The following is an 11,237-nucleotide window of genomic DNA, read 5'->3' on the forward strand; positions in this document are numbered from 1 at the left end:
CCTCAGCTGAAACAACAACATCTTAACACCATCTTCATGAACTGCTGAGCCAAACCTGATCCATCAGTGCTGGACTGCACAGATAACTACACGCCACAAGGAGACTGCTGTTTATGAACTGCCATACCAGTGTGTCTTCAATGGAGAAGATGACACACCCATCACCTGACCTCCTGCCTGATCTGGAGACCATCATCATGCTGCCACACTACACACCTCTGAGACCATCAATGATGACTCATACTGAGGAAACTGTATTTGCTGTCAGAAATGCTCAGTGATCCTCAGAGCAGAGAGAGGTATGATTCTTTATCTTTGATAAAAAATGTCATTGCTTTTAATTCATTTAATTAATTTAAATCCTGATTATTGCATAAAGAATTACACACTCAAATGATTATACTTGTTGACACTTTTTGAGTTTTAATTCACATTATGGATTACAAATCTATGCTTTTTCTACTCTGTCTCTCTGTGCAGGTATTGCTGTCTTCTGAGTTCTTCAGTGTCCCAACTGAGACATTCAAACCTCATCACAGAGCTCCTGTCTTTCCTCACCATCATGTGAGTGTAAGATTGCTCTGGATTCTGGTTATGTGGCCTGCAGCACCTATAAGGTATTTCAACATTGTTCATTTTATAACTTATTTCTAGTTTTTAGGCCTTAACACAAATAAAATGTTCCTTTTTCTGTATTTTTTAGAACAAGCTCGTACAGTGTGCCTGCATTCCAGCTTCTTAGACTCTACGCAAGTGGACAGAGTATCAGTGTTTGGCCACCCTTACAGACACCGACTTCTGTCAACTCACTGCTACTGATCAGGCACCTCACTCCAGGAAGACAGAGGGCTGCAAGCCTGTCATCGTTTCCAGTGTGGCTTTGTATTCTTGGGGTAGTATCAGATTTTTCCCACAAATATTCAAAGGTAACACTTATTTTAAGCTTAGTTATTAAATCAAAAGTCTTCCCTTGTGTTAATTTTTTATTATATTTTTTTTGTTTGTTTGTTGTTTTCTTTTAGATTTATATGCAGTGATCGGATGTGGTGGAGCTTTGTTAACTGTGTGGAAAACATCTGTTTGTGATTATATTTACAATGAGGCTTTAAGGTGACAGTTTCCATGTAATTTCAATCCTTTTACTAAGCAAAAACATGTTTGTAATTAACATATTTTTTTCAGTTTTGTCTTTTGGATTTATGGTTAACATTCCTCCGTGACAGCAAATACTAAACTGGTCCAAGTAACCAGCATATCATTGGTCAAAGGCAAAAAGGACCACATGTCACACTAGCAATGAATTTTTGACTGTGTTTGTGTCACCAGATTTAACAAACAATATCAGACATATGAAACTGAACTCTGGATTAATGTGCAGATGTTTTTTGTGTTTTTTTTAAATTGTTGAATAATTATTTTGTAGGACAAACCCAATCTATTTACCCAAACAATGTAACTTGTTTGGGTAAATAGTGGATTAATATATCTAAGTCTATAAGTATAGCAAGCTGAATTCATACAAACACACAGCTCTAAATCCTGAATTGTAGGATGTACAAAAATGATCATGTGATTATTATGGACATTTAAATAACTATATCTATTGAACCATTACACATATTCTTTATAGAAATTACACAATCTCAAAATGTGAAAAAAGAAAGTGTTTAAGTGAATAAATAATGTGTGTTTGTATGAATCCTGCCTTAGTATGGGGTGTCAGTAACTACATTAGTATAGAGTAGGTCTAACAGTGGTTTTCCACATCTGCTCTAATATATATAGATAATGGGTCAGACATATAAAGTCATTTTGAAAAGTTCATAAAGGTCACATCCATTTATATATGTTCCTCTTTATCATTTTATATTAGGTCACACAGCTGACTTGAGTTTTGATCAGAGTAGAACCATAACATTCATGCTAATGGTTCTACTGTTTACAGTTACTTTATGATGGATTTCATCCTGGTCACAGCACTATGAGAAAAGCTGTTAAAGGTAAAGTTAACCCAATTAATACCTCATTATAAGTCACTCTATAACGCAAAGCAGTGATTATTTTCACTGTAATTTATTCCACAATAATGTTCTTTATTTGATCCCTGTTTCTTTAAATATGCACATCGATTGTTCAGCTGTGTGACTCTCTACACCTCAAATATATCACAATGTGGACTTCATTTCGACAGTATTTTGTAGATTGGTACCACATTTATCATAAAATCAGGAAACTGTAAACTAATTGAAAAAATGAAGCTTATGAAAATTTTTAATGTGGCATTGGAACATGTTGTTTATCCTTGCCAAATGGTATTTACACAAAACTCCAGCAAATCAGAGGATATATTTTTGTCTCTCACTTGCGTATATGCGCATATGTGTATATTTTTGCAGTTAATAGCCTATCATGTGTCTGCGCATCTTAGGGCCATAAACATAAACATGGCAAACAAGGATATGTTCACAATTCCAACAGATGCTTCAATTGTTTGTATAGATGTTAGATTCATTTGATTTGCATTTTCTATTAATATTTTTCTGTTTATCCCAAATGGGATTTTTATTTCTTTTTGCCATTATTGTAATCATTGGAAACAACTGAATAAATATTTTGTATCATATGTTTCTAAAAGTATTTGAATGTTCTACTTTTCTACTACTGGTTTTCTACTTTCTAAACTTTCTTCCACTCTTTGGCATTTCAATAACATTATTTTTGGGTGTTTTTATCTCTGACCGCAGCATCTTGTGCATTTATTACCTAAATGTTGTTTGTGTGGGTTTTCATTTTTTGTTTTTTGTTTTTTTTGCCATTTTTAGATTTCACCAGCTGTGTAAACTCTGCAATTTTACCTTGGTTTTGTTCCACATCAGTTTATCTGCTGGCTGATTTTCTTCCTTTTCTAGTGTTTCTGGTAATTTTTAACAGTTAAAAAAGTAACTTTGAGGTTACTTCAGCCTTTTCAGCTGTTATCTGTTGACAGTTTTGCCTAATTATTACATTTCTGCAAAATTATAGCAGTTCTGATAACTTGTAATATTTCTGCTAAGTTTTTAATTTTCTACTAAATTATATTATTTTTGCTAGGTTACACTACTTTTGTTTGTTATGTTATGTTATGTTATTCTAAATTATTACATTTCTGCTAAGTTGTAGCTTCTGGTAAACTACAACATTTCTGCTGAATTGTGATGTTTCTTCTAAGTTATTGCATTTCTTCTAAGTTATTACATTTTTGTTTACTTGATGTTGTTCTGCAACGTTATTAAATTTCAACAACTTTTTAAACACTGACTTTGATTTCTTCAGCTTCTTCAGCTATTTTCAACTATTTTCAGCAGACAGCTTCAGCTTTAAAGCATCCACACTGCATTTTCGCAGGAAATGCAAATTTTTCTAGTTATTATTATTCTTCAAGTTGCTCCCGTTTTTCCGTTTTTTTGGACTTTAACTACTTCCACAATTTTCAGCCGATTTTCACCGTTCAAATTTTAAACTATTCTACTATTTCTGCTAATTTCTGCAATGATTTTTGGTATTTTCTGCTGTTATACTTTTTAAAATATTAAGCTTTTTTCCTTTAATTTGTCCCATTGAAATGAATGGGAAACTTCCAAAATTCTGCTAAAACTTGCTTGTTTTTGAAACTTAACTACTTTGTCATACTTTCACCTAGAACAACCATTCAAACTTTAAAATGTTCACAAATTATTGGGCTATTCATGAATGATTCAGCTTTTTCATATCTGTTACCATTTTCATATTGTCCCTCTTTAAGTTTTGAGTTTCATTTTTGTGATTTTTCACAAAATACATGCGTTGTTATGGTTGCTATGCAGTAGGTTCTAAGTGAGCCACAGTACCTTTTGCAATTTTCTCTTCATGTCCGAACAACTTCTTCCTACTCGGTCAATTTTCACTCAACCCCCACAAATTATACATCAAAACGTAGGTATTTTTGCTGGCTTTCAGAAAATGTCACTATCATTGTTGTGGGTTTTATAGAATTTTGGCAAATCTCCTCAGACCAACACAAAGTCTTAAAACTTCCCATAGAAAGTCAATGGAGAGTTTGTTCAAAGTCACTGCTGGATTTCTCTAATGAGAGGCATATTCGAATCGACATATCTCCTTAACGAAGCGAAGTTAAGACATGAGGCTTGTCCCGGTATATCTTCAGACACTCCTGACGCTCACAATTCAAGAATTTGTTTCTCACCTATTACCGTTCTGAAATGAGTTAGACTTGTTTGAGGGTAGGAAATTCGTCCTTCGCTCAGATTTCTTCAGCTTTCAAACTCTGGAAATGAACCACTTTTTTCTCTCGTCATATCTTTTTGATAGATTTCCACAAAGACCTGAAAATTTCCATGACTGTTCACCAAAGCCTGCTGTCTCTTACGGTGAAAGAATGATATCGATACTCCAAATAGATTTAGAGTTAGAAAGCGTTGTTTGAGGGCAGGTCAAGGCAGTTTTTGCTTCGCCTCTACTCAGTTATGGTGCATTAGAAGTCAAATATCTTTAATAATTCATATTTTAATGATAAAGTGTCAACACTTTAAGATTCCCCCATCTCTTCTGAACAAAACGGTGTAAGAATGACCGTTCTAGCCCCTACGGTTAGGAAATTATGGCCATTTGTTTGAGAGGAATCCTCACTATGAGAAATACACTGCAGAAATCCTGTCTCTGTGCTCTGTGTGTGTAAAAACGGCTGCACCTGTTTTGGCGGGAAAAAGTACACAGCCTCTCTGATTGGTGGATTCAAATTTAGCAGCTCCCAGGCTGCTTGACTGACCTAGAAACTTGCTTGTCTCTCCCTGTGTGTGTGTGTGTGTGTGTGTGTGTGTGTGTGTGTGTGTGTGTGTGTGTATGTGTGTGTGACAGAGAGAGAGAGAAAGGGAGGGCGAGAGAGAGTTTTTATTATATGATTTAATTTCAATATATTTAGACTGGTTGACTGAATTTGATCCTGTGTGTCTCTCTCTGTGCATGTGTGTTTCCATATGTGTCCATATTTGTGATTGTGTCACTGTTATACTTTTTTTTGCTGATTTTTTTCATTTAACAATTACATTTGAGGGACCCTTAGCATGTTCAGGATTCTTTCAGCTGTCCATTTTGCTTTTCCAATTTTTCTATTTAAGTTATTACTATTGTGTTGAGTCATAGCATTTCTGCTGCTTTTCAGTATTTGTGCTAAATACAGCATTTCTGCTAAATCATACTATGTCTGCTATTTTATCAGATTTGTGCTAAATACAGCATTTCTGCTAAATCATACTCTTTCTGCTATTTCATAAGATTTGTGCTAAATATAGTGTTTCTGCTATTTCTGCCAAATTTAGTATTTTTGATTAATTAGGGTTTTTCTACCAAATCATAGTACAGTTTTACTGCTTTTTATAGGATTTTTAGAGGATATTTATATTGCTTAATATAGTATTTCTGCTTTTTATAGGATTTGTGCTTAATATAGTTTTTCTAAAAAATGTAGTATTTATGCTTAATCATACTATTTCTATATATTTCTGCCAGGTCCCCAGGCAGCTAATCCTCTGTGAGGACTGATACATACAAATACATATCAGGGCCTGCACGGCTTCCCAGCCAGCCAATCATATCTGGGGTCTGCCCTTTCTTCTCTCGTCATATCTCAGCGACAGATGTACAAAGAGCAATGCAAATCACAGTCAAAGTACACCAAAGTCCGCTGATTCACCCAGTACAAGAATTATGCTTCTAGTCCACCTAGTTTTTGAGTTACACGACGTTTTGTAACTGCAAAAAACGGCGTTTTTCGCCTCTCACCGCAATCTGATTCTGACTGCTCATCACCCTGTTTTCCAGGCGCTTGCTCTCTTTCCCAATGGCGCAGTTGGTAATGACACAGGTCTGCAACCCAAAGGTCGTGGGTTCAATTACACCTTGGGCAACATGTGTTTTTTCCCTACAAATTAATACACTATCACAGACCACTAATTCATATTCATTATTTATCACAATTCTGCAACCTTTTATGATTTTAGCAGCTTTTGTAATATGGACCTCAGATTCTTGTTAACACTCCATGGCACAAATACTGTTCCCTTTAGGCTCTGTGTGTGTGTGTGTGCGTGTGTGTGTGTGTGTTTGTGTGTGTGTGAGAGAGAGAGAGAGAGAGAGAGAGAGAGCGAGAGAGAGCCTTTTGATGGGAGCATCTTATTATATCACTTAAATTCAATATATTTAGACTGGTTGACTGAATTTGGTCCTGTGTGTGTCTCTCTGTGCATGTGTGTTTCCATATGTGCCCATATTTGTGATTGTGTGACTGTTATACTTTTTTTGCTGATTTTTTTTTTTTCAATTAACAATTAGATTTGAGGGACCCTTAGCATGTTCAGGATTTTTCCAGCTGTCCATTTTGCTTTTCCAATTTTTCTATAAGTTATTACTGTTGTGCTAAGTCATAGCATTTCTGCTGCTTTTCAGTATTTGTGCTAAATACAGCATTTCTGCTAAATCATACTATTTCTGCTATTTCATAAGATTTGTACTAAATATAGTGTTTCTGCCAAATATAGTATTTCTGCTTAATTATAGTATTTCTGCCATTTTATAGTATTTGTGCTAAAACATAGTATTTCTACTAAATGTAGTATTTATGCTTAATCATACTATTTGTATATATTTCTGCCAGGTCCCCAGGCAGCCAATCCTCTGTGAGGACTGATACATACAAATACATATCAGGGCCTGCACGGCTTCCCAGCCAGCCAATCATATCTGGGGTCTGCCCTTTCTTCTCTCGTCATATCTCAGCGACAGATGTACAAAGAGCAATGCAAATCACAGTCAAAGTACACCAAAGTCCGCTGATTCACCCAGTACAAGAATTATGCTTCTAGTCCACCTAGTTTTTGAGTTACACGACGTTTTGTAACTGCCAAAAACGGCGTTTTTCGCCTCTCACCGCAATCTGATTCTGACTGCTCATCACCCTGTTTTCCAGGCGCTCGCTCTCTTTCCCAGTGGCGCAGTTGGTAATGACACAGGTCTGCAACCCAAAGGTCGTGGGTTCAATTACACCTTGGGCAACATGTGTTTTTTCCCTACAAATTAATACACTATCACAGACCACTAATTCATATTCATCATTTATTACAATTCTGCAACCTTTTATGATTTTAGCAGCTTTTGTAATATGGACCTCAGATTCTTGTTAACACTCCATGGCACAAATACTGTTCCCTTTAGGCTCTGTGTGTGTGTGTGTGCGTGCGTGTGTGTGTGTGTGTGTGTGTGTGTGTGTGTGTGTGTGTGTGAGAGAGAGAGAGAGAGAGCGAGAGAGAGCCTTTTGATGGGAGCATCTTATTATATTACTTAAATTCAATATATTTAGACTGGTTGACTGAATCTGGTCCTGTGTGTGTCTCTCTGTCCATGTGTGTTTCCATATGTGCCCATATTTGTGATTGTGTGACTGTTATACTTTTTTTGCTGATTTTTTTTTTCAATTAACAATTAGATTTGAGGGACCCTTAGCATGTTCAGGATTTTTCCAGCTGTCCATTTTGCTTTTCCAATTTTTCTATAAGTTATTGCTGTTGTGCTAAGTCATAGCATTTCTGCTGCTTTTCAGTATTTGTGCTAAATACAGCATTTCTGCTAAATCATACTATTTCTGCTATTTTATGAGATTTGTGCCAAATACAGCATTTCTGCTAAATCATACTATTTCTGCTATTTCATAAGATTTGTACTAAATATAGTGTTTCTGCCAAATATAGTATTTCTGCCATTTTATAGTATTTGTGCTAAAACATAGTATTTCTACTAAATGTAGTATTTATGCTTAATCATACTATTTGCATATATTTCTGCCAGGTCCCCAGGCAGCTAATCCTCTGTGAGGACTGATACATATAAAATTTACATATCAGGGCCTGCACGGCTTCCCAGCCAGCCAATCATATCTGAGGTCTGCCCTTTCTTCTCTCGTCATATCTCAGCGACAGATGTACAAAGAGCAATGCAAATCACAGTCAAAGTACACGAAAGTCCGCTGATTCACCCAGTACAAGAATTATGCTTCTAGTCCACCTAGTTTTTGAGTTACACGACGTTTTGTAACTGCAAAAAACGGCGTTTTTCGCCTCTCACCGCAATCTGATTCTGACTGCTCATCACCCTGTTTTCCAGGCGCTCGCTCTCTTTCCCAGTGGCGCAGTTGGTAATGACACAGGTCTGCAACCCAAAGGTCGTGGGTTCAATTACACCTTGGACAACATGTGTTTTTTCCCTACAAATTAATACACTATCACAGACCACTAATTCATATTCATCATTTATTACAATTCTGCAACCTTTTATGATTTTAGCAGCTTTTGTAATATGGACCTCAGATTCTTGTTAACACTCCATGGCACAAATACTGTTCCCTTTAGGCTCTGTGTGTGTGTGGGTGTGTGTGTGTGTGTGTGAGAGAGAGAGAGAGAGAGAGAGCGAGAGAGAGCCTTTTGATGGGAGCATCTTATTATATCACTTAAATTCAATATATTTAGACTGGTTGACTGAATTTGATCCTGTGTGTGTCTCTCTGTCCATGTGTGTTTCCATATGTGCCCATATTTGTGATTGTGTGACTGTTATACTTTTTTTGCTGATTTTTTTTTTTTTCAATTAACAATTAGATTTGAGGGACCCTTAGCATGTTCAGGATTTTTCCAGCTGTCCATTTTGCTTTTCCAATTTTTCTATAAGTTATTACTGTTGTGCTAAGTCATAGCATTTCTGCTGCTTTTCAGTATTTGTGCTAAATACAGCATTTCTGCTAAATCATACTATTTCTGCTATTTCATGAGATTTGTGCCAAATACAGCATTTCTGCTAAATCATACTATTTCTGCTATTTCATAAGATTTGTACTAAATATAGTGTTTCTGCCAAATATAGTATTTCTGCTTAATTATAGTATTTCTGCCATTTTATAGTATTTGTGCTAAAACATAGTATTTCTACTAAATGTAGTATTTATGCTTAATCATACTATTTGTATATATTTCTGCCAGGTCCCCAGGCAGCTAATCCTCTGTGAGGACTGATACATACAAATACATATCAGGGCCTGCACGGCTTCCCAGCCAGCCAATCATATCTGAGGTCTGCCCTTTCTTCTCTCGTCATATCTCAGCGACAGATGTACAAAGAGCAATGCAAATCACAGTCAAAGTACACGAAAGTACGCTGATTCACCCAGTACAAGAATTATGCTTCTAGTCCACCTAGTTTTTGAGTTACACGACGTTTTGTAACTCCAAAAAACAGCGTTTTTCGCCTCTCACCGCAATCTAATTCTGACTGCTCATCACCCTGTTTTCCAGGCGCTTGCTCTCTTTCCAGGTGGCGCAGTTGGTAATGACACAGGTCTGCAACCCAAAGGTCGTGGGTTCAATTACACCTTGGGCAACATGTGTTTTTTCCCTACAAATTAATACACTATCACAGACCACTAATTCATATTCATCATTTATTACAATTCTGCAAACTTTTATGATTTTAGCAGCTTTTCTAATATGGACCTCAGATTCTTCTTAACACTCCATGGCACAAATACTGTTCCCTTTAGGCTCTGTGTATATGTGTGTGTGTATCAATATTTCTCCCATTTTAAAGTATTACTCCTCCATAATTGTATTTCTGTTAAATCAAAGTACTTTTACTACATCTTAGTACTTCTGCTCAATCATAGTATTTCTGCTAAATCATAGTATTTTGCCAAATTATGGTTTTTGTGCCAAATCATAACATTTGTTTTATGTTATAGTATTACTACTAAGTGGAGGAATTTCTGTCATGTTACAGTATATGTGCTGATTACAGTATTTCTGCTAAATCATAGTATTTCTACTATATTATATTTTCTTTCTAAATATAGCATTTCTGCTATATAATTGTATTACTGCTATGTTATAATATTTGTGCTAAACCAGAGTATTTCTGCTGAAACATAGTATTTCTGCCGAATGATAGTATTTCTGTCAAATTACAGTATTTGTGCTAAAACATAGTATTTTTTTAAAAAATTTCAATATTAATAGTAAATTACAGTGTCTCTGGTAAATCGCAGCATTTCTGCTATGTTGTACTGTTTTTCTAAATCATAGTATTTCTGTAATGTTTAAGAATGTTTGGCTAAATATATTCTTTCTGTTATCTTATACTATTTCTCCTAAATTCTTGTATTTTTGAGAAGTTATCGTGTTTCTGGTAAGTTACAATATTTCTGCTAAGTTCTGCTATGCTATTGTATTTCTGCCAAGTATTATGTTTCCTCTAAGATATTGCAGTTCTGCTAAGTTACTACATTTCAGCAAAGTTCCTTTGCTTCTGCAAAGTTTTTACAAATTCTGCAACTTTTCAGCTTTTTCTGCTAGTTTCAGCAGACAGCTTCAGCATTACAGCATCCACACTGCATTTTCGCAGGAAATGCAAATTTTTCTAGTTATTATTCTAGTTGCTTCCGTACGTTTTTTGGACTTTAACTACTTTAACAATTTTCAGCCGATTTTCACCGTTCAAATTTTAAACTATTCAGCTTTTTCTGCTAACGACTGCTATGACTTTTGGTATTTTTAACTCTTATACTTTTTAAAATATTAAGCTTTTTTCCTTTAATTTGTCCCATTGAAATGAATGGGAAACTTCTGCAATTCTGCTAAAACTTGCTTGTTTTTGAAACTTAACTACTTTGTCATACTTTCGCCTAGAACAACCATTCAAATTTTAAAATGTTCACAAATTATTGGGCTATTCATGAATGATTCAGCTTTTTCATATCTGTTACCGTTTTCATCTTATCCCTCTTTAAGTTTTGAGTTTCATCTTTGTGATTTTTCACAAAATACATGCGTTGTTATGGTTGCTATGCACTTGGCTTCCAGTGTGCCACTGTAAGTTTCGCAGTCTTCTCTTCATGTTCGAACAACTTCTTGCTACTTGCTCAATTTTCACTTAACTTCCACAAATTATACATCAAAACGTAGGTATTTTTGCTGGCTTTCAGAAAATGTCACTATCATTGTTGTGGGATTTATAGAATTTTGGCAAATCTCCTCAGACCAACACAAAGTCTGAAAACTCTCCATAGAAAGTCAATGGAGAGTTTGTTCAAAATCACCGCTGGATTTCTCTAATGAGAGGCATTTTCGAATCGTCATATCTCCTTAACGAAGCGAAGTTAAGACATG

General features: G+C 35.5%; 1 long non-coding RNA gene across 1 annotated transcript; it reads left to right on the top strand.

The window, feature by feature from the left end:
* Positions 1-558: 558 nt before the first annotated feature.
* On the top strand, positions 559-1,417 carry LOC109197887 (uncharacterized). Its single transcript, XR_002058903.2, has 3 exons — positions 559-617; positions 704-926; positions 1,023-1,417. It is a non-coding gene; the product is annotated as an uncharacterized LOC109197887 (long non-coding RNA).
* Positions 1,418-11,237: the final 9,820 nt, after the last annotated feature.

This window comes from Oreochromis niloticus, unplaced genomic scaffold (assembly GCF_001858045.2).
Source record: "Oreochromis niloticus isolate F11D_XX unplaced genomic scaffold, O_niloticus_UMD_NMBU tig00006609_pilon, whole genome shotgun sequence".
Classification (NCBI taxonomy): Eukaryota; Metazoa; Chordata; class Actinopteri; order Cichliformes; family Cichlidae; genus Oreochromis; species Oreochromis niloticus.